The sequence below is a fragment of the Panthera pardus genome, unplaced genomic scaffold, assembly GCF_024362965.1.
Source record: "Panthera pardus isolate Hobbes unplaced genomic scaffold, ASM2436296v1 HiC_scaffold_22, whole genome shotgun sequence".
In the NCBI taxonomy this organism is placed as follows: Eukaryota; Metazoa; Chordata; class Mammalia; order Carnivora; family Felidae; genus Panthera; species Panthera pardus.
In genome coordinates, this window is record NW_026526788.1 from 38670681 (window position 1) to 38696341 (window position 25661).

The window sequence follows — 25661 nt, forward strand, 5'->3', positions numbered from 1 at the left end:
GGACACCCTCCAGCCCTCGCCGTGGCGATGACGCCCGGCAGAGTCGGGGCACACAGTAAGCAGAGGGTGTGTGACGAGGCACCCACAGGGCCGGAGCAGGGCACTTTCCCGCTTTCCGTCGTTTGCATCCCGTCCGCCGCATCCCTGCCATATTCCAGTCCTGTTCCTAAGACAATCGCATCCTTCGTATGGTTGCTCACTTATTTTGACTTCGAGTTGAAGATGGCAAGAGGAAACTTTACATCCCCTATGCCGCCCTGACTGGCAGACTGGCCTTCCTCCTCGCCACATTTAGAAACTAACTGTCAAAGTCAGGACGATAGAGCCCCTGCCCCTTGTCCGGGTGGAGCCACAGGTGTCCTGTCCATGGCTACAGCCTGGGCCAGCTCTCTGCCAGTTAAAAAGACAGGTGGGGGTTTAGGAAATTGGGAGTCCCTTCCTTGTAATAGCAACACCCCAAAAGTGGGAAGAGATCTGACGTGGTAGGTGGTTTTCTCATTGGGTCCCGTGGCCACCTAAGGCATCGCAGAGGCCACATGTCCTAGTCCACACTGAGGGTGCTCCTGTCGAAGAGGATAGTCCTGCTGCCCGAGGCCACAGGGGGCCTGGGCACGCCCCCCCCCCACCTCTGGGCCCCTCCCAAGTCCGTTTCCTCCATAGTCCAAAGAGTTCTCTTCTTTTCTCTACCTTCGTGACTACAGGATGAATGATGGAGTCGTGGGCATGAGAACACCTCTCGAAAGAAAAAATACTAAACTGGAATCTTCAGGGCAGGGAATGATGATCATCTTGTCCAGTCCCACTCTGTGCCAAGCACGGGGGCTACAAACATATATAAATGCACCACACAAAGTCTCTGCTCTCGAGATTTGAAATCAATGAATGCTCCCATTCTGTGGGTGAGAAATGACAGTAATCCTACACACAAACACAGCCCTTTACACAGCCTCCCTTGTCCAGCCCCGTGAGATCCTCAGGGCGGGCTTATCTCCATTTAAAGAGGAGGGGACTGCAGCTCTGAGGAGGTGGGCGGGGGGGAGGTGGCCTCAGCAGGAGAAGTGGGACCAGTGCTCTGGCCAGCGCATCCCTGCTTCTCTGCGTGTGCCCCCCGAGGGGTGGGCACAGCCTCTTGGGAGATGCAGGAACACAGTTACCGCCCTCCAGGCACCAAGGCTGTCACCCCGCAGCCACATGCCACCCCAGCCCAAAGGCACGTTCGGGACAGGGATCCTGCCAAAACAACCCCCACTGCCCCAGGGTGCCCCGAGGATGCCATGGCTGCCCGAGAAGTTAATAAAGCCATCGGCAGCAATTAATTCTGCAGAGGAAAGAGCCAGGTAAGAGGATTAAGGAAGCCAGAGCTTTAGTTTTAAGATGGAGCTTAGCATTCCCACTAACAGAGGAGGGATTTCAAGGGATCCGCGGGCGTGAGAGTGAAATGGAGCGGGAGCTTGGCAGAAAGCAGGCGAGGTGGTGATGGTGGTAGTGGGACTTCTGAAGCAAGCTTTGCCAGCCACAGCCTTATAAATACCTTCTGTTAGACAGACAGACAGGTGGGAATTAACAATGGTGCCAGTGCCGGGACTGTCTGCCTTGCCTTTTTAGATTTACAGGGCAGGGCATCTGGATTGGCCAAAAAAATCTGATTTACAGCCCCTTTCAGTCACGATGATGGCCAGCACATGGTCAGCATCTTCCTGATACTGGAACACTCACTGTGTGTAGCAGCCGCGAACCCACTTACCCCGCATGATGATCCCAGACCCACGTCTACCCATTTTACAGATGAGGAAACCGGGGCTGGGGGAGATTGCGTAATGTGATCAAGGCCCTTTGGCTCGAAAGAGCCAGAATTGTGGCTCAAACAAGAATATCTGATCCTGAAGCCACAGGCTGCCCCGTACTCTCTATGAACAGGTTGAAATGAGATCATGTTAATGACTCACAAGAACGTGTCAAGATCACCTGAATTGCTTGCAGGGAGAGGTATTAAGTATATGACAATGACCTGTCCTTGTCGGTAGGTTGAGCACCCTCCTATCTTTGAGCTTATTCAACACTCCGAGTCCCACGGATGGTGAGTGGCAGAGAACCCAGCACACAGTCAGCATTCGGTACCTGTCAGCTGTTTTAATCGAAATGTCCTGGTCAGCCCCGATTTCAAACATTGTTCCCAAAAACCATTCCCAGGGAGGAGTAGTGACTAAAAGCATGGACTCCAGAGCAACCTGCCTGGATGTGAGTCCCACCCAGCCTTCCCATTCACCAGCTCTGTGACCTGGGAAGAAGTCACTTGGCTGCTCCATGCCATGGTTGTCTCAGTTGATGATAATAATGCCTCCGTCGTAGGCATTAAGTGAGCGACCATCCGTACGGTGCTCAGAACAGGACCTGGTATACCGTGAGTGCTGTATGCGTGTTAGCAATTTTATTCCAACATGGTGGCATTCAGATGGTCTTAGGAGGCCTCTTCTACCTGGAGGTAAACGCAAAAGCCTGTGCCTGACGCTGTGTCTGGAGATACAGAACCTGTGTGTGTAGAGAGGGCCGAGGTAAATGCAAACCATACCCACCTCTGAAGGGGTGAGAGGTGAGTAGGGTGACAGTTCCTTCCTGAGGCTCCAGGAGAGGTTCACGTGGGGTCAAGAGCATGTCTTCCTTCCCCCCCCCCAGGGAGAGGAGGCTGAGCCCCAGAGGGGAAGGCAGGCTGCCTGCAGGAGTGGAGCGTAGAGGGCTGGCTGAGGGAGGCCAGGCACTACCAGCAGAGCTTGGTCTGTACCTTGGGCTGGGGAAGTTTGAGAGCCTCTTTTTTCCCAGCAGCCCCTCCCAAAATTCTCTCAAGAGAGAAAGCAACCTTTAGAGTACTGGTTGTTGAGTGTCTGCTTCGTGTCAGCCACCGTGCTGGGTATGTTATGAATATCCGCACTGATCCTCACAAGGAACCAACCCATTTTGTAGACTGGAAACCTGAGGCACAAAGAGATATATCCACTTGCCCAAAGTCACCTAAATCTTTTCTAACAAAGCGAGGGACGATTAGATAGATGGCTCTGAGTGGATGGATGTTTGATTCGTTGAGACTGAAGAGACGAAGGAAAGAAGCAAGAGAAAGGGAGGAAGGGTGGACCAGGGCCCTGCCGCAACTCCAAGTACTTGCCCCTCTGCCCTTCCCTGGTCTTGCCTTTTCTCTAGGGATCGGGTTCTTTGTGAGTGACCCCTTGGCTGGTCCCCAGGGCGTATCTGGCAAGCAAACTCAGGGAGGAAGTTCTTGGCCAACAGACCCTGCCCTCCTGCCCCTCATCAGCTTGCCAGGTAAGCGTGCACAGCAGAACTAGGGCTCGGGAGAGGCCAGACCTTAAAAACTGTGAGTCTTGGCCTTGTAAGCCCCTAGTTCTCCTTGCCTCCGCATTTTCAGCCACCCTGAAGTCGGGGCCAGCTAGCTGCTGGGATAGGACAGGTCTCAGGACGTGCAGAACCGAGATCTGGACACCAGAGTAGGGGCGGCATGGGGCAGGGGTTTAAGCTTAGGCATCAGGATCAGGCTGACCGAGGCTCAGCCCAGCTCCATCACTCCCATGCCACATGTGACCCCCCCTGCCGTGGCCACATCTCCTAGCCTCTCATGAAATGTTCAGCACAAACTACTTAACAGAAGCCGGCATCTCAGAAGGGCTCTGTACATAATCATTCAGATTAAGTCTCGCATTGCAGCACAGGCTCCGAACCCTGCTTGCTATGTGACTTTATGCAAATCGCTTCACTTCTCCAAGCCTGGGGTCCAGCAGATCTAGAATCCGGGTCTCCTGGCTGGAGCGGCAGCAGTTCTGTTTCCATGGCAACCCAGCTGCCTCTCGGGGGACCATCTGGATCACATCACCCTGGCAAGGTGCTGCCCAGGCAACCAGGTGTTTGTGTCTTGCAGTGGGAGACTCTGCAAGGTGGTAATTCCCACCTCACGGGGGACAAGGTAGTGGCGGGGCAGTGGCTGGAAGGAAGCATGGGCACCTTGGCCAGACCTGCCGCCCTCGCTCTTCCTGCATCCAGAGAGGAACGCACCTCAGAGCTTGGAAACTCTGGCCAATGACTTTCCTTGAAGAGCTGTTAACAGTTGCTTCTTTATATTCCTGGGTACATTTTCTGGCTTGTTGAGGCTGGCCAGGTGGGAAACACTGCCTGGGGCTGGACTCCTGTAGGGAATTCCAAAGGACCCAGTCTCACCTGTTTGGGATGAAGACTACTATTGTCTTCTGGCAGGAAACAGAAGTTATTGGGAGGGAGGAGTGAAATTAGGAGTCTGCCTTTCAAACAGGCACATAATTATGACAACAGAAACTCAGTGCAAACGATAAAACGAAATTCACCCCTTCAACAAAGGGCATGGGCCCCTATTATATGCAGACTGTGTGATTAGCACTTGAATAACCCTGGAAATTGTACCCTCGAGGAGTTTACAGACCCTCCGTGCTCAGGAAAAAGACAAGGTCAATAGACCCGCATCAGCAGAGGGTGAAGCTGAAATGGGGTGATGTGGAACCCACTGGGGCCAGCCACTTCCGGCAGGCAGGCAGGCAGGCAGCTCCCAACCCAGATGGGATCGGACGGTTCAGAGATAGACTGTGCTCTGCCATCGCTTCACGTAGCTGAGCACCTTGGCTCTTAAAACAGCCCGTGAGGAGGCATTCTGTCCTCTTTTCCAGTTGGGGAAACTGAGGCTCAGACTGTGAAATTCATGCCCAGGGTCACACGGATGGGCAGTGGCTGGGAAGAGATCAGAACTGGGGCTCCCTGCCTCCTCGGAGCACCCTTTGGGGAAGCTCCATTTCCCGGATGCCTGAGGCCTCCCTCTAAGCTGAGCAAAACAGTCCTCTGCCTCTGTCCTTTCTCCCCCTCTTCCCCTCTCTCCCTCTCCCTTTGTCTCCCCCACCTCCCTTCCACTTCCCTCCCTCCCTCCTTTCTCCCACTCTCCCTGTCTTTCTCCCCTCTCCTTTCCTCCCTGTCCCTCCCTCTCCCTCTCTCCTTCATTTCCTTTGTCTCCCCTTTCCCCTTTGGGACCGCAGCTCCACTGGGCCCGAGGGCTGCAGCTCAGCCCTGCCCAGGAGTCACCAGCAACGTTTGCTTGTAGGCCCCAGGCTCACCACCCACAAGTGCACCCCCCAGGTCCTGCCCCAGCCCAGCCCTATGCTGCGCCCCCAGAAATGTCCGCTGCTGTGTAGGGTTGCCCCCCCTCCTACGTACCCTCCGCCAAGGAAGTGACATAATTGCCTGTATTCCCATTTCCTCCAGGCTCCCCACTCTCAGATGTGTGCCCCAGATGTTTAGACTCACTTCCTCCCAATTAAGCGTCTGCTGGGAGGCCGGGAGGCAAGGAGGCAAGGGGCTGCGTGTGTGCATGCGAAAGGGCTTGGAAGGGAGAAAATGGAACCCGTCCCCCCCTCCCCCGGGGACAGATGGGAACTGGCCTGCTGTTGGGGTCCATGGGGAAGCCGAGCGTCTGGGAAGTGCGGCCAGATGCCCCTGCGGTTGGCCGCCGGCCCAGCGGCTGTGGAAGCACCAGCCCCTTGGCCCCTTGTCAGTCTCCAGGGGAAGATCCTCTTGTGCCCAGCCCCTGGGGACAGGCCTCCCCTGTCTGGTTCTTCTCCCTCATAAGAAAAAGAAAGAGGAGGAGAAAGGTACTGCCCCCTGTAAAGGTCAGGGAGTGGGCAGGTGACCCCACAGATCGGGTCTGTTTCCCCTGAGGCACTTGTGCCCTTTGTTTGGCCAAGGCTGGGCTTCAGGGTCTGGTCCTAGGCCTCCTCCTTGTGCGGAAAAGGCTGCCTCGGCTCCATATCACACTCACATGTCCACACAGCCAGGAGTCGTACAAAAAGCATTGGCATCCAGATGCACGATACAGGGTGGGTCTGGGGACCAGAGAACCCAGCGCCCCCAGTGGGGCAGCTGCTGCATGGGGGGCCGCCTGAGGCCGTGTGAGACACAAGCCCAGAACCGCAGCCTTCTCCAGTCCTGTGAGAAATCTCCTGAGGTTTTTAATATGGAGCCACCCCTTATTGAAGACGCAGTGCTGGCCAGTCTGGCTGTGACTGACGGCTGGCTCTCGGGTGGCCAGTGGAGGCATGGGACTTAAATCGTTGGGGACCAGGACTGGGACAGATGGACCCATGACTCGTGGGAGGGGAAAGAGTCAGTCTGCAGAGTTTGTGGGACTGGATCACCTTCCCTGAGTACAGAAAGAGGGCTCAGGCCATGTCAGCAGGGAAGGGTGCTTCTGAGGAGCTCCTGAGTGGGGCTGGGGGTGAGAAGACAGGCCACCGTGTGGCATAGAAATCACCCGTGTGGTTAAGTATCCAACATGGAGGTAGGCCACCCTGGGCTTACATCCTGCTCTCCTTGCTTTCAAGCTGGGTCACTTTAGGTAACTGGCATGACCTCTCTGAGCCTCAGCTGTGGCGTCAGGACACGGAGCTAATCATATACCTCCCTGCTAGAGTCGTTTGTGTTGAGGTGTTGAGGATTAGAGGGGACGATGCGGGGGAAGCTGTGCCTGCGTGTAGTGAAAACCCTGTATCCGTTTGCCATCTCCCAGTAACAGACGAAACAGGTGGGTGGATAGGATAGCACCCTTCCCACCCAAAACTCAGCCATGAGAGGAGGAAAGCTGGGTCAGGGAGGAGGACACTGTAAGTTGGACAGGGAAGGAGAAGCAGGCAGACAGTGCCCTTTTGGAGAACAGGAGGTATGCAATAATAAGGAATAGGTGTAGTTAAGTGTCTGTGTTTCGTTACTATTATTCCCACAACAGCTCCTATCACTGCTAATACTACCACTATCGATAATCCCATGCCAAACCTCTAATGCTATCATTTTCTCCTCCTAACCAACCAAAGAGTTCACTTGTACTGAGTCCTTACATGTTCCAGACACGGAACACAACACTGCACACACATTCTTTCGCCTCCACAAAAATATCGGGAGGAAACTGAGACTCAGAGTTGCTAATGACTTGCTCAAGGCCATGTAGCCAGCAAGTGATGGGGCTAGAGTTTGGATTCAGGCAGTCCCACTCCAGACCTGCACCCTCGGGTTCCGGGGCAGATGCCTTCCAGGAGGAGGAGGAAGGACGCTTGACAAGCGCAGGGTCCCGGATGAATGGAGGCCTGGCGCGTCTCTGGAGCAGGGCTGCCTTGCGAATGAGCCCAGTGGGAGATGCCTTTGTGGAAAAGTCTAATAACTTGTCTCTTGCCTTGTTTCACGAAACCTGAAATCCAACTGCTTTCCTTTGGATCTGAGCACTTGTCCTCCGTAGGTTAGCCTTGTTCATTCTCTCTGTCATTTGAGGACCACGGTGAGGGGCGTTGAGGCCAGGTCCCACACTCGAGCAGGCCTGGCTTCCAGTTCTGGCTCTGTTTGCAAGCTGGGTGGCCCTAGGCCTGTCCCTTCACTACAAGGCCTCACCGAGTGTCCTGTCCTTCCATCCCGGAGGGTGTGTCTGCCCAGCAGGAATCAGTGAAGCTTCCTGTGACTCAGGGACACCTGGCACAGCCCCAGGTGCGATACATTTTGCAGCTGAAACCCTACCCCCCCGCCACCCCCCACCATTCCAAAGGCCCAGGCCAGTGATGGCAGGAAACCGACACACTATGTCTGGAAAAGACCTGGAATTTAGAGATTTTTCCGCCATTCATTCAGCAAATATTTATTGAGCACCGCAGCATCCCAGGGCCCGTGCTGGATGCCTGGACACCGTGCGAGTGAGGCGGATGTGGTCCCTGCCCTCTAGGAACTCAAGGCTTGGTAGAGAGGACAGACTTGGAATAAACACCCCCAGTGATGATGTCACTGTGATCAGTTCTACAGAGAACAGCTTAGAGGCTTTCTTGAGGAAATGACCCTAGCAATAAGGACTTCGAAGATCGTCCCAGAGAGGAGGGCAGAGAAGGGCGTTTCAGACAGAGGGAACAGCATTTGTGAAGGCCCCGGGTTCCGAAGGAATGTGGGTTCACATCCCCTCTCTACTTTTTCGGATTTGGTGTTCCCTGCACAAGATGCTTCTGAGCCTCAGTTTCTCACCTGTCGAATGGGAACAATGCCACCTGCCTCCCAAGGTTCCGAGCAACTGAGAGATTAAGGAAAATGAAGGTGCTGGTGTCTAACACGGCTTCCCTGAATGCCTAAGGAATCCGGAGGCTGCCACTTGGCTCCTGGTTTCCAACTACCCCCCGACACCCGAGGCCTCTGTCAGTACTGGTTGTTCCTCAGCGCAATTAGGTAATTAGGCCAAATTCAATTACACACCACACTCCCAGGTCTGTCTGGGGCCCGAGGGAGGCGTGGGTCCCCTTGCTGAGGGGGAGCAGTGGAAACACTGGCTTGGTTCCCAGGACTGTACCTTCCTGCCATGTATCCCAGAACACTGCCTACATCCCAAATGGGGAAACTGAGTCAGGGGAGAGGCAGTGCTGTTTGGCCTCAAACCGTAGCATCCCCAAGGCTGAGATCCCTGCGCTGACTTCTTTTCCCGCCTTGAGCACCCCAACTCAGGCTGCTGGCCCGTGGCTTTCCCCGCCTTTCAGATTCATCAGGGATCCAGGCTCCTCATCCCCCTGGACCGGCTCCCAGATTGGTGGGAGGGTAGGGTTCAGCTTCTCTGTCACTCCCGGATTTGTGGCAGTTTCCCCGCCCAGCTACAGGCTGGCACCCAGTCATTGCGCAACACTTTGTTTGGCATGTGGGTTTTTGCAGTGAGCCTGCCTACCTCCAGTAAAGCTGGGCAAGCCAGGGTTTATAAATGCCTATAAGAGACTTGCTGCAGGCATCTCGACAAGAGCAACCCAGGTTGAGGGTAACAAAAGGGCCTTCCCAGAGACCGTGCATGAGACTTCCAGGGCTTTCAATATCAGTCTAGGAAGCTCTAACTTGAACCTTGAACCCGACCCTGGCAACGCTGGAGAGCCAGGGAAGGTTTTAGGTAAGGTAGCGACGTGGTCAGATTTGCCTTTTATTATACCTTAGCAGGTAGAGGAGGGACCAAGGGGCCAGAGGCAGAGAAAGCAATGTGGATGCTATTCTGGGTGTCCAGAAAAGAGATTGCTGGGGTGGCATGGTGCCATGTGTAGAGAGAAAGGGACAGATGGTGACTCCGGCAATGCCTTTTGCCCACGGCCAGCCCCTGGCCACCCACAGCCGGGCCTCGGAAGCTCCACTGGTGACGTGAAGTTGTGTTATCCTTGATTCTGGAGTTACTGGTTCTCAAGACTGTGCACAGCAGCTTTTGGGGTGAAAATTCTTAACTTTAGATTGATTCATTTAATTCTAAAAAGAAAGTGGTTTATGGGGTTCTTTTCCTAATCCCAAAAATAATACACACCCTTTACAAATACTTAAGGCATACGGGAAATTATAACGAAAGTATAGCTGAAATCCTGCCAACATAGGGTAACACCTTGGTGAATAGCTGTCATTCAACAGATACTTGTTGAACACCTACTATGTGCCAGGTACAGAGCCACCAGGGATACAGCAGTGACCAAAATAGACAAAACCCCTGCTCTCGTGGAGCTCATAGTCTACCAAAAAGGATATGTTTACAGGTCCAGGGCACATAGATTTATAAGAATGGGCTTAGTGGGCTCACCACCTTGGGACTGGCTTGCCATGAGAGGATTATGTGTGCCATAGCCATCTTGTCCTTTATAGGTGGTCCATGGGGGTCAGCTCAATTGTGGTAGTTCTTTTAGGGGCCTTCCGTTCAGATTTAGGGAGTCCGGTGCCCCTAATCTGCACTAGATGTCCACACTCGATGGGGAAGCGGTCGTGACCTGCTCTTGGTCACACAGCAATGCCCCAGCCTCTTTCCCAGGCAGCATCTTTCGGTTGGGGACTTGGCCTCCGGTGGAAGGGTGTGCTGTTCTCACCTGCCAAGCTTAGCTCTACAGATCCCGATTTCAACATCAGGCCTCCCACTCATTGCCCTGCCTTGGCGGCCACTTTGGATTTTCCTCAGACAGACATTCCTATGTGGCCTGTCTGCTCACGTCCAACTGCTCCCCCACCCCGGCCGCCAGAGCAGGGGGACACCTGGGACCACACTGGGGAGCGAAGAAAGCCGCCAGATTCCCTGGGCTGCTGCGGGCTGGCAGCAAGAGGCTAGAAGGGGTAGGCGCCACTGAGAGGGTCCTCACACTCAGGACTGTCAGGAGGAGGGAAGGAGCCCACCAGGAGATGAAGGGTTCCCTGGTGAACTCTAATGGGCCTGGAAGGTTCATAGGGCTGCTCTGTTGCTGCCCCAAACACACTGAGGTGCTTGGGCATGCTTCTCTCCTCTTACCTATGAGAGCACCCCAAGGCAGAAAAGGCCACAGAAGTCATAGCCTACCAGTCTGAGCTTCCCTCTGCATTTCCGCATCCTTAGCTCACACACCTCAGGTGACAGGGTGGTCACCAACCCCCCCCAGGCAGCCCCGACTATCCATCGTTTGAGCCCAAATTGAATGCCTCCACCCACCTTCCTGATGTGTGTGACCCACTGTGGATGAGAAAAGGAGCCGAGAGGTCCAGAGTCTGGCCTCCAGCCTCTCTGTGAGGAGAGGGAGGACAGAGTGGGGCAGACCCTCCATATCCGAATCCCGTCGGCTCATAAAAAGAGGCAGCTGATGGACAGGAGCCCTTTAGAACAGCAGGCCCTCGTATCCGTGTAGCACTCCACGTTTGGAGAACAAGTTCTTAACGCTACACTTGGTGGGAACACAGCATTGGGAGACACGGCTTGGGGCTCTGGAACAAGCCAGAAGTCGTAGGCTGGTCCTGGCTCTCCCACCGACTTGCTGTGTGATTGGAGGAAGGCCAGGCCCCTCTCTGAGCTTCGGTTTCCCCATTTGAAGTGAAGCTAGGGGGCTCTTCACTCCAATGCTGCATGAGTTCATGATCCCCAGTGGTCAAGAAGAGACTCTGTAGGGGTCTGTAGGGAAAAGGGTCGGTGGTAACAGGCCATGCAGGCTGGAGTGGGGGGGGTGGTGCATAGTGGCGTCAACAGTTGCTGGGGCAGCCTGCATTCGGCTCCACCGGCCCCCCCACCCCCCAGCCTTGGGCCAGAATGTGTGCGTTGCCTTAACTCTTTCTCTGTCTGAGCCTCATTTCTGCTCAGGGAAAAACGGAGGGCATCCTCCCGGGGCCTGCTTGAGCCTTTGTCTGGGGTGTGTCGGAAGTGGAATTCAGCTGCCCCGGGCCCAGACAGGGAGGTATGCTGCACAGGCAGACAGACAGACAGCTCCAGCAGGAAGGGAAATTGCCTTTGCAACTGCAGGGAGCTTATGTCAGTCCAACCCGGGGGCCTTCCGGAAGCCCCCTGTCAAAGCTGTGTCCTGGGAGAGGCAATAAAACCCCAGGATTGCTGAGGCACGGACATTCGAGCTGCCTTGGCCGTCCCTTGCCTTCAAAGGCGACTCCAGAAATCAATGGAAGGAGATTCATTAGAGGCCTGGGTGGCGAGCTCCCCACCACCTCCGGCAGCCCCTTTGTTTAGCTGGCCTGAGCTTCCTGTCTGAACAGGCTGCCTCCGCTGGCCCATGCTCTCTCAGACAGTGGGTCGGGGGCCTCATCTCTGGGCCAGGCAGGCCGGGGGAACGGGGCACCACAGACCCTCCTGTTCACTCATTCATTCCTTGAGTCACTAATTCATTCAGGCATTGGGTTCTTGTTTCATTCATACAGCAGAGATCCTGCATCTGCCTGGCATCCTTTAGAGCCTGTCAACGCAACAGGTACAAAACAGACAAAAGTCACTGTTGACATGGAGCTCGCCTTCTAGTCAGGAGACAGCGTTCACAAGAGAAATAAGCAGTCATAAATGCTGAGGAGAGAGCTAAGTCAGGAAAGAGTGGGAGGAAGTGTGGGGTGAGGCTGCCGTTTGGGGCAGCGTGGCTGAGGAAGGCTCCCCGAGAAGGGGTCACCGGAGTGCAGGAGGCCTGTGGGAGGTGGGAGGGACGAGAACCCGGCTACCTAGAGAAGACCACGGCTGGCGCACCTCTGAGGGTGCATCTGGGCCACTTGCGGCCAGAATGGCAGTGAGGCTGGCTGGGGCAGAGTAAACCAAAGGCAGACTAAAAGGAAATGAGGTCAGCGAGGTGATGGGGACCGGGTCACGCGGGGTCTTGTGGGTAATAATAATGGCTTTGGGACATTATGCTGACTGAGCCAGAGCCACTGCAGGAGGGGATTTGAGGAGAGGAGGGATGCGCTGTGACTCCAGCTTTAACAGCATCTCACCAGGGGTATTGTTTCGCTAGGAATGCCATCACTGACGTACCGCCACCAATTAGGCGGCTTGAGCTACAGAACTGCACTGTCGCATGAGTACTGGGGGCCAGAAGCCTGGGATGTGAGACCAAGGTGTCGTGTCGGCAGGGCCACGCTCCTCGGAAGACACTAGGGAAGGATCTGTTCCAGGCCTCTGTCTCCCAGCTCATGGCACCATGACGCCATTGTCACTAGGCCTACTTCCCCCGTGCATGTCTGTCTCCGTGCCCAGATTTCTGCTTTTTAAGCGGACGTCAGTCATATGGGAGTACGGCCCACCCCAGTGACCTCATCTTAACTTGGTCATCTGCAAAGGCCTGTTTCCAAATAAGGTCATATACACAGGTACTGGAGAACAGGACTTCACACTCTTTGTGGGGGACACAGTGACACAGTTCAACCCACACCATCCCAGCACAGCCTCTCCGCCTCTCCAGAATGATCACCCTTATCTCCTTTGGGCCCCTGAGGACCTGGAGTTAGGTGGTTTCACTTCCGTTGTACAAAGGAGGAGGTACAGGCCGAGGAAGCCTAGGTGACTTGTCCAGGGCCACCAGCTCGTCAGCCCTTTTTTCCTGAGCCTCAGCCTCCAAATCCAGGCACATCCCCTCCCTCCAACAGCTCCTCAGCTAGCAGGGACATGGCCAGTTCCCTCCCAGCTGCCTGCCCCGCCTGCCAGCCTCTCTGTCCCAGTGGCACCTGCAGGCCAGCCTCAGGCAGGGGGGAGTGCACCTTCCCAGCTGAACAGTTAAAGGGCAGACAGCTCTTGAAGACTGAAGCCACCAGAGTACCCATTTTGTGCCTGGCTCCTGGGTTCCCACCCACCTCCTCCCTCCTTCAGCCTGACAGGGGGCTTTCCTGGGTCCCCAATAACCTTGCAATCATAGGGCTTCTCAGAGGTGCTGAGTGGAGGTGTGGGGCAGGGGGGTAGCTTTGTTTTCTGAATGAAATGATGATAAGATTTGGGCAGAAGCCAAATGCAGACTTCTGGGAATGCAGTCTGAGTATGGGATGAGGGCCCTGCTGGGGGAGAAATCCAGGAAGGGGCGCGGGGTGCTGTGATAGGACGTTCTGAGCCAGGGAGCTCTCGTTCCCCACCATGTCCCCAGTCCCCCTCAGGTGGAGCCAGGGCAACGAAAATGTCAGGTGGATGCTTTCAATCGCACAGAAGGTAAATAGGAAAAAGAAACAAAATATTTCGGTGTATGTAATGTGGTATGCTGGAAACAATGTAAAACAAGGGTCGGGGGACATAGCTATCATCACTTCAGCTTGCTGCATGACCTCGGTGGTCCCTCTCCTCTGGACCTTTGAGTCCCATCTTAGCAATATAGCATGATGGTCCAGTGCAGACCTCACAATCAGATTGCCAAGTAGTTTAAATCCTTCTGGCAAGTTGTCCAAACCTCTCTGTGCCTCCATGTTATTCCCTGTAGACTGGGAATGATAATCACAGGTCGCCAGAGAGGGTAAGGATCACATATTGATACTTGGAAAGTGTCTGGAAGCATGCCTGGCAAAGAGCAGCCCCTCAGTCACTGTGAGTCCTGTATGATTAGGAAACAGGAGAAGCCTGGATCCAGCCTGGGGGTCCCAGCTCTGTTTCCCAAGTAGGAGTGCACCCTCCTGCTGCCCCCATGCGTGGGTAGGGTTCTGAGGCCTGACAGAGACACCTCCTTGGCTGGGTGCTCCTGGACCTCATCACTGCCTTTCCTCTTCAAGAGTGTACACATAGAATTGAGGGGATTGCCCAGGGCGAAGGGAGAAGGGAAAAGGGACGGAGGGAACAGCATTATCAAAAGCCATAGGAGTTCCTGTCCTGGCCCCCTCGGAGATGGGCAGGAGAAGCCCCAGGAGAAGGTCTCTGGAGACAAAGCCCCTGAGTTGACCCCTGCCCTCACTGCAGTAGCTTGAGCCTTCCTGGACCCGCCACGCTGGCAGTGATACAGATACTCCCACGACCGGTGACCCCTCCCCCCGCCCCGCACCCAGTGCATTCCTTTATTGAATGTACTCTGGACCCTGCACTTCCTTCGTGGGTCCTGGGAGGGACCCAGTTGTATGAAAATGGATAAGCCAGGAAGCTCCCAGGACCAATGCTCATGCCTGTCACACTCACGTGGAGATCCGCCCAGGGCCTCCCTGTCTCTTTCATTCTCCTTCCGAGTGCTCCAGCCTGCCTGGGTGACATTTGTGAGTCATTGGGATCCTTGCTGAGACCTGCTGAATCAGCAAGCCCTGCTTGAGGAAGACCCAGCTCTTCAGAACTGAAGGCCCAGAAGAGCCACCCCTTGGGTTCATTGTTATGCCTCTCCTCAGCCCCAGTCAGAGCAAGCTTGGCTTTTGTCTGTCCCCAGGTCTCCCAAACAAAGCCTGGCACGGTGGTGACCCAGCCTTGAGCCTGGAAGCCCTGGGCGGAGCCACTTTCGACCCCTGGGTGATCTACATCCTAGGTGGCTTTGCTCTTTTCCGCTCACTGGCCTGGGCTGGGATGGGATCCAGGAGGCCCAGCCCTCTGCAGGTTAGCAGGGGAGCCCTGGACGAGGCTTGTCCTGCACCCCCAGGCTCAACTGTGGTCCCCTCCCCCCACGGACCCGCAGAAGTGGGTTCCGCATGAGAGGTTCCCCCGGCTGGGTGAAGAATCCTCCCGCCCGCGCCCTCCGGAACGAGCCGCTGCTGCCTTCCTGGCTGCAGCGATGTGATTTATTGGCGGCTCTTCCTCGCCGGGGCCCATGGCAGGAGGAGTTCAAACACCCGCAAGAAAAGCCACCCGCTATTGATCCCCACATCAGGCTTCCCGAGCGCTCGCAGGCATTCATCAAGGAGTCCGAGTGCCGGGGCCACAGCTCTCCCTTTCTTCCTCCTTTCTTCTGCCTCCCAAGTCATCCCCCCCCCTCCCGGGCTGTGCCCCCCTCTCCGAGGTCACTCGGAGAGCTGGCCGAGAGACTGCCGGCAGAGGTGGAGGGTGGCTTTGTCTGCAGCCCTTTCCTGCAGATCCTTATCGAGGCTTGCGCCCAGAGGGCGGAGCAGGCCACTTGGGGCTCCAGGCTTTCGAGCAAATCTTTGGAAGTTGGAGAAATGGAGTTGGAACGAGAAGTGAGGAGAAGCCCTTCTGGGGCAGGAACTGGTTCGAGTACCCGTATTTCTGTAGACTTGGGGCTTGTAGTATTCACAAGAGCTCGCTAACCTAGTGGGCCCTGGGGGGCTTGAATAGGGCCGCGCAAGCCTTGAAATTAGCATGTGAAAACCCTAGCTGCGGCCGGGGGGACTTGTGGGCCGGCTGATGAATGGATGCTTAAAAACAATTTGTTTTTCTAATTACGTAAATCTGCTGGTGAACAGTATTTACTTTTTTTTTTTTTTTTTGTCTTACCTGGGGAAAGTAAAAAATGGTGGGTCCCAGGCATGTGGAATTTAAATAGGCATGTTAATACTTTTCTCCCACTCCAACCTTGCAGGACTGGGAGGCTGGGGAGGTGGGTCGGTGGGGTGTCTTGATGGTTTTCCAGGCAGTGATGCCAGGTCTGTGTCCCTCTGGTGTAAACTTCAGGTCCAGTCCAGATTATGGCTCAACCTACAGGAAGTGGTTTTTCTGAACTCAGCGCCTGGGGGCTGGCTCCATGGTACCAACTCACACAAGGCATTTCAAGAATGAACCTGGAAGTTCCAAACATTTAGGTCTTTGGTAGCTCAGAAGGCACTAAAAATCAGACTAGTACTGTAAACTATCATTGCACAGAATTTCTGGAAGGGGAGGATCCAGGAGAAGTGTATTCTGGTTATCTGAGGTTTTGGCTATTTGAATTCTGGATAATCTGACATTATGTTAAAACCAGATTAATGTTAGAAACCTGGTTTGGGGGGTTATCCATCTCAGTGTTTTCTTCTGAAAAGTAGGTCAAGTTGTCAGGCCCCATCTGTTTCTGGGTGTCAGTGGCTGGGCATTGGGCTTTGGAGAACATTTTCTAGGGGATCTGCAGTGGCGACTGGGCCAGCCAAAGTGAGAAAGATAGGAGAGTCTTTATAGGGCCACAGGGCTCTTCCCTCTTGGGATCCCAAACCCCTATGGGGCTGCTTACGTGGGCAGGGCCCCAATGAATGTCTCACTGAATGATTGTCCCCCAAAGAAACCATTCTAACCCAGAATAAGGAAGACTCCTTAGAGGAGGTGAGATTGAGCAGAGCCTAGAATCTGTGCTGAGTGGAGGAGACCCTCTTTCCCTGGCTACTCCTGGGGTTGGCCCTGCAGGAAGGGGATGCCAATTAATCTCTTTTGCAGGAAGCCAGTTCTTGTCCAAAAGGCAGCAAGTTATGAAGTATGAATTAATCCATTTAACCAGCTCCTCGGAGGGAAAACCCATGACAACTGCATTTCCAAATGCCATCCCCGAAAGTGATATTTCAAGTGGCAGTGGGTGGGATTAGAGCCTGCTAACGATTTATGTCAAACAAGGAGCAAGAACATAATTTCTAGATAAGTGATTTGTCTCAGCCACTTCCAGGGCGAGCAGGAGGACAGACAGTAAGGTTTAGGGGCCAGCCAGAGGCTCAGCCTGAAAAAGGAGGGGCGTATCTGAGAATGAAGTCTCCAGAAGCAACAAAGGCTAGTGGACCTGGTCAGTTCCCAGTCATGTCTCAGAGAGCAGTGAACAGCAGACAACATAGAGGAGATTTTCAAGACAGTTCTGGCTACCTTCCTTTAGGATGAATGGTGGGACCCCACTTACCTTCCTTGTCGTTTGAGTTAGCTAGATCACCAAGATACACTGGCTAGTGGGTAGGGCTGGGGGAGGGGGCTATAACACGTTTCTCCCAAGGGGGTGATGGTAATGCGAAGAGGGAGGGGCGTAGAGCCCTTTGGGCAAGAGAGGGGGTGGGCTTCCAGCGGTGTCTCAGGGGCGGAGGGGTGGAGAGGGAGCAAGCTCAGCTCAGCGCCAGGAGCCCTTGCGAAAGACAGGCTGGAAGGAAGAGGCCTCGGCCACCACAGGATGCAGTGTCAGGAAGGCAGTAGCTCCCGGGGCGGGGCAGGGCCCAGCCGCGCACCGCAGCCGCCCCCGGCTTCCCTACAGCCGCTGGCCCAGGGCACAGGAACTCCCCTAAGTCGGGGAGGTCGAGCGTTATGTGAGCCAGCTCACCCTGCCCCCGGCTCCGCGCTCGGGGAATCCCGAAGGTAGCAGGGGCCTCTGTGCCAGGTTGGATGCCAGGTCGCCTGCTTTCTCCGCCCCCTAACCGGTTCCGAAAATCCTTCAAACCGAGGTCGCAATCCGGTTGACCCAGTCCCGCCCCGCCCCTCCCCTTCCCCCACCCCCACCCCGGCCAAGACCGCCTCCAGGCCAGCTCCCTCCTCCGCCCCCACAGCCCCCCGCCCCCCCCCCCGGGACCCTCATTAGCATGACCACTCGGGAGGATTCGCAGGGAGGCCGTGGGGGGCGGGAGACACCCCCAAGTCAACCACCGCCAGCGCCTTCTCGGCGGCCCCCTCGGGCGACAGCGCTCCGGGAAACCCACTCTCACAAGTGTTGCTTCCAATTAATTGCCCAGGCGGCAGGGGGTGGGGGGAGGGGACCCTGGTCGCCGCCCCCGCCCGGAGGCTGGAGCGCCGCTCGTCGGGTCGTGCGTTTGCTCGGCGGCGGCGTGCACCAGCACCACCCCTGCGTGCAAGTTTGAAATGTGAGCTGCCTCCGATTCATACTCGCTCGCGCTCCCTCGCAGCAAAGTGGCTGGGCCGACGGTCTGCGCGCGCGAGTGAGTGCGGGCGGCGGGCTGGGGGGCGGGGGTGCGGACGGCGAGGCTCTTGGGGCGGGGAGGGCGCGCGCGAGCCGGGGCTCCCTGGAGACGCCGAGGCAGGTCTGCTAGCCTTTCATCTTCCTCGCGCGCTCCTCCTCCTCCCTCCCCTCCCCCCGCCGCGGCGCGCCCGGCCTCCCCGGAGCCCCCAGCCCCACGCGGGCGCACGCAGGGTGGGTGGTCGCGCCGGCGGGGTCCCGGCGCGCAGCGCAGGGCGCGGGCCGTGGGAAGTTTCGCTGGCGCGCCCCGTGCGCCCCCGCCCCCCGCGCGCCCCCGGCCCATCCCCGTCCCCGGAGGGCTGTCGCTTGCGCCCGGGCGCGCGGCTGGCTGCCTCCTCGGCGGCGGCGGCCCCATTAGCGGAGCCTCCGCCTGTGATTGGCTTCGCCCGGGAAGCTGGAGACGGGCGATGAATAATTGATGTGTGCGGTGCGGTAGCCGGACGGCGGCGGCGGTGGCGGGCAGCAGCGAGCGGGAGCGCGGGAGCCGGAGCGCCCTCGGAGCGGGCAGCGCGGAGCGAGCGGGCGCCGGAGCCGCCCGGGCCCCCGCGCCGCCGCCGCCGCCGCCCGGGCGCGGAGCGGGGATGCAGGCGGCGCCCGCTGCCTGCGCGCAGCCTTTGTTCGGCGCCGGCTGAACCCTGCCCGGAGACGCTCGCCGCGGCCGCTCACGGCCGGGCCCCAGCCCCCCGCGGGCGCCAGGGTGGGACCGCGGCCGACGCAACTTCTAGGTGAGTGCGGGGCTGGAGGGGTCGGCGCCGGGGCGCCCGCGGGCCGGGCCGGGCTCCCTCCGGGCGCGGGGGTGAGTGTGCGTGCCTGTGTGTGACAGAGGAGGGCCGGTGCATTGTGGGTAGCGCCGTGTGCTGCATGGTGTCAGCCCGAGGCTTGGCCGCGAGAGTGGCACAGGCGTGCACCGGGCCCGTTTTGTGCGCCCACAGAAGGGGCCCCCGTTTTTTCTCGGGGCCCGGGGCCGGGGTGCTCCCCCGTACTCTTCTCGAAGGTGAAGTGTTGGCTCTCTAGCAGACATCTTACAAGGCTCCGTCCTCAATCGGTTCCTTTTACAAAAATGAGGATGGGCCAGGAAGCCTTCCGGGGAGGCAGTGGCCGAGGGTCTTTAACTTCAAGCTGCTCCTTTGTCAGCTTTGCAGCCCTAATGTTGAAAGAGCCCAGAGACCCCCACAGGCGCTGGTGATGCCACCATTGCGGCAGGGCGCCCTTCGGAGAGCTGATGGGTGCGGAACGGGGACTTCTGACAAGTGTTTGCTGGGAAGCCTGCTGGAGGAGAGGATTTGCACTGGCCGGCAGGAAGGCGCCTTTCTGGGGCTGCCTGACACCAGGCTGTGAGGATCTTGTTTAAGGCCTTGGAGAGAGGGGTTCTCAGAAGACTGCTGGGGCTAACTGGTTGTTTCCTGGTCCTGAGCACATGGTTTTGTTGTTGGGGTCTTTCTAGCCTTGGTGCCCAAGCCACTAACTAGATAGGTCCCAGTTCCCGGGTCCAGCTGAAAGCCAGCTCCGGGGAGACTGGGAGAGTTCAGAGCTGTGACTTTACTTGCCCTAATCCTTTGTACCAGTGGAGGGAGGCGGCACTTCCTCAGATGGGGTTCAGGTAACTGTCATTCTCAGGGTGGGGGGGGTCCAGGTACCCTGCCCTTGACCGTCAGGCCAGACTGCCAGGTGGGCACTGGGCATGGCTGGTGGCTCCTCCAGCAGGAAGATTTTGAGAGGCAGCTGGCAATGAGTTAATGGCCCATCCTTGAGAGTGGGTGCAATCTGGGCCAGAAATCCTGCTGGGGAGTGAGAGTGGGCAAGGTGGTGCCCCCCTGAATTCCAGGATGGCCCTGATGGTGTATAGGGTCCCAGTTCTGGTGCAGGATGCTCCTTTCCCATCCACTACAGAGCAAAAGGTTCTGTCACATGGCAGAGGCTAGGGGGTGGGGCTGTGAGCCTGGGGGTCCACGTGGCTACTCATAAGCCTGTTCCCCTTTTTTGTGTATTAGCTGAGCAGTGACTACCCCCCCCCCCCCAACTAGCGGGATTCAAGTCCCCTCCTGAGCTATTTTTACCCTGAACTTCCTTAGTGAGAAACCACCAAACAGCGATGCTTTGGTGAGAATCTGGGTCTGAACCGGAAGCAGCAGCCTGCACTGAGTTTGACTTGCTTCACAACGCTGTCTCCTCTCCCCTGCACAGCCTCCCAACCCCTCCACCTCGCTCTCTTGCCTCTCGGTTCTCACCACAGCCTGTGCACTCAGAAACTTAGGAGACCCAGCTTCAGATGGGAGAACATGTGTGAAGCCCTGAGACCACCCGGCAGGGGACCGAGGAAGCCAGTCTTAGCTCCCCCTGGAAGGAGGCCTTGACCGTGAGCCCCTTAAAGGCAGGGGTCATAGTGGTCCTTGTCACAGTGTAACCCAGCGCCCACCACAGCGCCCGGCAGGTGGGAGACCCTCGGTGATGGCTGAGTGCGTGAGCAGAAAGCGAATGGGCTGCTGTGTTCTCTGCTAGGGTGGGGAGGGGACAAAGCAGTTAAAGAGCACTTCTGGATGTAAGTTAGTGTTGGTTGAACACAGAGCAACGAGGCCCTGCTCCAGTCCCTGGGAACTCTCAAATGAGTCCCCATTCTGGTGTCAGCCAGTCAGACTGAGAGAGGTGCCCCCGCAGACACTCAGCCACAGTCCTGCCTGGGAGTTTCCTGGTGGCTCTTTCTGGGTCACATCCCAGGGAGTGAGGATGGCAGAGTGTATCTGGAACTGATAGCCACCAGCCCCGGGGGGGGGGGGCTGTTTACAAATTTCAGTGAATTAAAAGCAAAAGTTCAGCTTTCTCCTTTGTAACAGCCGCATTTCAAGTGCTCAACAGCCACACGTGGCTGGGCAGATTGTGGAACATTTCCACCATGGCAGAAAGTGCCATTGGCCGGCACCGGCCTAAAGGGATGGAGACGTAAAGCAGAGGTGAGGGCCTGATCCAGGGCCCGCAGGTGCGAGTCTTCTCCTTCTGTCTTCTTAGCACTTTATTTCCTGACCGCTTCCCTGTGAGGGGAGCATGGGCTAGCCAGGTACTCCCATTTCGTGCGGGAGAAAGCTGAGGTTCAGTCTGGCCCAAGGTCACCCAGCCAGTGGCATGTGCCCCTCCCCTACGAGTGCTCTGCCACCCAGCAGAGGTCAGCCAGGGGGCAAGGGTGGGCAGCGGTCCCAAGAGCAGCGTTAGACCTCCCTGAGGACCGTCGTGGTGCCTGGTAGGCGTCAGTCTTTGTGAAGTCATCCATCGATCGGGCGGGAGAGCCAGCTCAGCCTCGGGTCCCCAGGAACAGAGAGTTCTGTGCTGGCAGAGCTGGGAGAGGGAGAGAGAGACTCTGGGTGAGGGAGGTGTTTACCTTGATCGATGCAGCTTTGGTCCCCAGGGAGAGGCTGGCTCTTCTCCGCAGGGAAGGACCCCGGCAGTGGGCCCGTGGCCAGGTTCGTTAGCACCACCCCAGAGAGAGACGTGTGCGGACCCCAGCCCAAGGGGAAGAATCGGCTGGGGACATATGGCTGGCCCAAGATACCCTTTGCTGCCACCCTGCCAGGGCCTGCTGCCCCTCGTGCCATGGGGCATTCGTTTGGCGCACTTGGCCTCACTTCCCCCCAGAAGCCTCAGCTGCAGGAGGAAACTCTCCCAGGGCCTGGCAGAGAGGCAGCAGCCTCACAGGGGAGCCTGCTCAGGGAAAAACAAGCCCCTGCCCTCCAAGCACGCCCAGCTGGCTTCTCAGGGAGCTCCCAGGCCGCTAACCACAGGCAGGGAAGGACAGTCAGCCCACTGCCCAGGCCGGTGCAGGGACTCCCTGCTCCCAAGGTTACGCGGCAGGTGAGCCTGAATGGAGTTAATGCCCTCTTCTCTCATGGTCCACTGCAAATCCCAGTCTGTCATTTTTGAACTTGAGGTTTCTATAAGATTTAATTGTGCCTTGCTTCGGTTTCCTGTTCCAGCCCTGAGATGAGGTCATTTTGTCTCTGGCTTAGGCCCTATGTCCTGAGGTCCCCACCTCACCCCAGCATCAAGCCTTACTGCAGCCTCCAGCTCTTAAATGGCCCTGAGCTGACGGAAGGACAAGGTCTGAAAAGGGGGGTGGCTCTCCGCCAGGGACCTCCACACACCCGGAAGGGGGTCTTCAAGGCCCATCCAGGGGGCCTTAAGAGATGAGGGGACCTTTGGCCACACGCCCAGGTTCCCAGTCCCCTTGAATGACGGAGGGTGGTGTTCAAGGCCCCTGTGCCTTTCCCTGGGGTCAGGGTGGGCCGCCCTGGGAACACCCACAGCACTCTTGCTCCCCAGAGTCTGACGTGCTATGTGTTCTTCAAAACAGACTGACAGGGCCAGGCCCTCACCCCACTGCCCAGAGAATTAGGCTGGGTTGCCAGGCAGTCCCCAAGCAGATGAGAAAGTGGGCCCTTTTCTTCCCTGTCAGTAGCCCAGGCCTTGGCACTGACCTCTGCTTGGAGCCAGCTCTAGGGCCTTCTCTGAGCCCCCGTGACCCCTGCCAGGTCCTCCTACTGGCCCCATCCACCTGTGGGTAGGGCCTGGCCTTGTGAGTGCCCCACTCCCGGCAGTAGTGGGTGCTCCGTGCGCGTTTGGTGAATGAACAGGGGCTTTCGCCAGGATGCCCACATTCCTGGAGGCCACAGCTCCCTCTTGGGAGAGTCCGTAGTTCTGAGGTAGGGCCCAGCCTCTGTGATTTGGCTTTGGTTTTGTAAAGTTCCTCCAGATAATTGTGATACTGTTCATGGAAACGTGGCTTCCAGGGCCCAGTCCTCAAATGACAATATCTGTGATCTGGTACCAAATTGGGGTGCGACCTTTGGCCAGTCACTTCCCTTCTGGGAGCCTCTGTTCTCATCTCTGTACCAAGAACAGTGCTCGCTGTCTCATCTCTAAAAGGTAAACTCCACTCTGGGAGGCTCGTGCTAGAGGGGGCTGGTGTGCGTGCTGGGGGAGATATTAAGGTGCGGCAAGGCAAGGAGAGTTGAATGAACAGAGGCCCGTGACTCGTACCGTAAGAGCTGTGGAAGGAAGAGGGGGAAATGGTGACTTTGGGGCTGGAGTAGCCAGAAACTCCCCCCAGGCAGGACTTGATTTTGGAAACGGGAGAATTTGGGTCTCGGGCGCAAAGGGCAGGGAATCTTAGGCAGGAGGGTAGAACGACCACGCAAAGGTTTGGAAACCAGGAGGGGTGTGGCACCCTCGGGGAAGGGAGGGTGTCCCTCCAGACGAAGCACCAGAGGTGAGCATGGGAAGTGGAGCTGTTGCTGAAGCTCCGTGGGGAGCACAGATTTTATCCTGGGGGCAATGGGAAGGTTTTGGATCCACACATGCCCCTGGGACTCCCAGGGCTTCCAGGAGCAGGGATGCTGCTGAGCCGCAGGCAGGAATCCACGCGGGGAAGTGGGGAGCAGCGCGAGGCCTCGGTGCGAGGTCACAGTTCTGCTGCAGGAATATCCCTGCCTCTGCTGACGCAATGGAAAGTCTCCTTGTTGCAGGGTTCCTGTTTTGTGGTTGCCCATGGTGGGGGGCGAGGGCAGCCAGCTCTTCTTCTGAGGAGCTCCGGGAACTTGGGGGAACTTGTCCAGACCTCCCCTCAGCGCCCTCAGCTCTGTCCTGGAAAAAGGGGAGATGTGTTTGTGTCTCCAGTCCCCTGGGGGTTACAGCCAGGCCCCAGAGGTTTTAAATCAATGTGGGCAGTTCCCTGGGACTAGAGGAGACGGGTGACAGGGGATAGCCTCTGGGCTTGCCGAATTTGATCTCATATCATGTCCGTGGTCTCCTCGGTCAGAGCCTGAGGCAGCTAGAGATTTATAGACACCCTCTCCACCTCCCAAGAGTGTAATCTGGTTGGCAGATTCACAGTGTGCACAAAAGACATAACAGGGTCTGGTTCAGCTCCTACGTGTGGGAAGGTGGACTCTGAAAACTTGGCGGGGGGAGGCAGGGGGGCGGGAAGCCCGTGGAGGCCTTCTTTCTATCTCCTCTCCATCCCGTGGCTTCTAGGCCCAGCTCAAGTGTCACCCGCCCAGGAGGCCTTCCCTGGTCTCCCACCCCCAGCCTACCTGTAGACATGGGACCCTGTCCCCTGGCAGCCCTTTTCACCCTTTGGATGTCCCGGACCCATAACCTTACACCAGCCTGTTTTATGGGGTCGCTTGCCCACCCAGGTGTCCGCCCCACTAGGTTGTGAGTTGTTGCAGGACAGGACATCCATGACTTCTGTCAGGGCTGGGTGCTTGATAAATGTCTCTTAAATGAGCAGCCCAGGGCGTAACTGGGTCACAGCAAAGGCAGTCACCCAGGAAGAGATGGAGAGGCCTGAGTTCCTGGCCCAGCTCTGGCTGTTCCCAAGTTGACCGCGTGAGCTGCCAGAGCCCTTGTCCTTTTTGGGGAACCCACCTGTAGGAAGACCACTGGACTTGCTGTGCTGTGTTATATGTGGTTATTTAGATGCATTTTAGCAAAAATTAAGTGGAAATGGATTTTCAGTTCCTCAGTCACACTAGACACATTTTGGGTTCTCAGTAGCCCCGTGGGGTTAGTGGCCCCCGTGTCGGACAGGGTAGTGGTGGGACTTTTCCATCGTCACATCTCTGTTGGACAGAGCTGCACCTGGGAGTCTCACAGGGGCTTGTAGCTCTGCCATCACGGTGCTGTGGGGAGGCGGGGTCCCGCCGAGGCCTGCCTCCCTGTCAGCAGCCCCAGTGACTGCTCCTACCCTGCCTCCCCTTGCCCAGGACCCTGGACTTCCCCACCCCACCCCCCCCCACCCCCGTCTTTTCTATGAACCATGGGGTCCCAAAGGACCTCCCTTGCCCCGTCCCCACTGGGGGTGTTAAAATGAGGCATCCTTCCAAAGACAGTGTCGGGGAGTAATTATGAAACCCACATCTGTCATTTGCTGGGTGGCTTTGGGCAAGTCGCTTAACTCCTCTAAGCCTATTTCCTGGTCAGCAAATAAGGCTGCCCGTACTTGCCTCTGCCTGGCATGGTTGCACTGGGGAGTAGATGGGATGGGGTGGAAGGCATTTAGCTCGATGTCTGGCACATAATAATTGCTCAGTAAGTAGCAGTTTTCATTACTGTTGGGTTGACTTCATTCCCTCACGCTGTACGTTTAGCTCCTAAGCCAGCTGGGCTTTTGGTTTCTCCGGAGTTCCTGAGTCTGAGAGGCTGGGTTCTTGTCCCAGCTCCTCCTCAGGCCTCAGTGTCCTTGTCCGTGAGATGCCCCTCCCACTGTGTGTAATGACCAGAGAGACCTTGCTCTGCAATTGGCTGGTCCCCGCTCCTGCGTGACCACTGTAGCAGGAGATCTTGAGAAGGCCGGTGGAGTGGGGCGGTCGGGAGTGTGTGAGTGTGCCTGCCACTTGTCTGTCCCCATGGAAAGCTGTGGCGCTGTCCCCTGCTGGCAGCCTTCAGAAGGTCCCCATGTGTCCTAGCTCCACAGGAAGTGTGCATGGGCCAGCACCCGCACCCACTTTTCATTTCCCTCTTGGGGAAGGCGCTGTAAACCCCTGCCTTGGACTCCTAAAGCCTTCTGGATGACGTGCGCAAAAACCTCTCCCTTTTGAG

General features: G+C 56.9%; 1 protein-coding gene across 6 annotated transcripts in view; it reads left to right on the forward strand.

The window, feature by feature from the left end:
* Positions 1-25661, forward strand: part of ZMIZ1 (zinc finger MIZ-type containing 1) — a 234133-nt gene that overhangs the window by 146634 nt on the left and 61838 nt on the right. Inside the window, exon 1 of one of the 6 annotated variants that reach the window (XM_053909632.1) lies at positions 18381-18799. The exons of the other annotated variants lie outside the window; for them this stretch is intronic. The gene's annotated coding sequence lies outside the window, so the exon portion shown is untranslated. Of the gene's footprint in view, positions 1-18380; positions 18800-25661 lie in introns of those variants that run through there. 6 annotated transcript variants of the gene reach the window in all.